Genomic DNA, 768 nt, shown 5'->3' with positions numbered 1-768 from the left:
AGAAAGAATTTGAATTGGTTGTTAAGTCTCTTCCTCATAGCTTACATTCTTTAGCACAAACCATACGTCTAGACAAACTGTACCATTGTACATGACTTAATTTCAATTGAAGGAACAAATATAATGCATAAGAAATTTACAAACAGGTTTATCAGAACTCACTTAGAAACTTAAATAAATGTTTACTAATATGATCAAAGAATTTTTATTTAAGATTTTACATAGATATTGTCCAGTTAAAAATAACATTTGGCGCTTCTCTCCAAATATCAGCAACAACAACCACCCTCACAATTTGTCAGTGTGAGGGCGGAATTATTGAACATTTATTTGTGGAGTATTCTCATTCTGTAATATTTTGGTCTGATTTGCAAAAACTCCTTACAGAAAAAATTGGAAAGAACATTGTTTTTTTCAAATTTGCAAATATTGCTCATATTTAACAATTCAACCTTTTCTTTAGGGGAAATATAAGTAGTAAATCCAATTATAATCCTACAAAATATTATGTCCACAAGATGAAATGGAGTGAAAAAAATACCATCATTTAATTCATTTAAAGAAACTGGCTTGAAAAACGTAACTTTAATAATCAGAAACCTTAACTGTTCCTCAGCAATTTTACTTTCTCCGTTATATTTTTTACTTTTGCTTCTTTTGCTGTAACAAATCCTTTATGTACTTTTTAAGAAAATAATATAGACGAAAAGGTACACATTGTTTTACATTACCAATTTATGTACATGTTTTTTTTACATTTTTTTTTTT

Source organism: Poecilia latipinna, unplaced genomic scaffold (assembly GCF_001443285.1).
Source record: "Poecilia latipinna isolate Pla-1442-1.1 unplaced genomic scaffold, P_latipinna-1.0 Scaffold2491, whole genome shotgun sequence".
NCBI classification, from domain to species: Eukaryota; Metazoa; Chordata; class Actinopteri; order Cyprinodontiformes; family Poeciliidae; genus Poecilia; species Poecilia latipinna.
Note: the sequence above shows the minus strand (reverse complement) of the source record.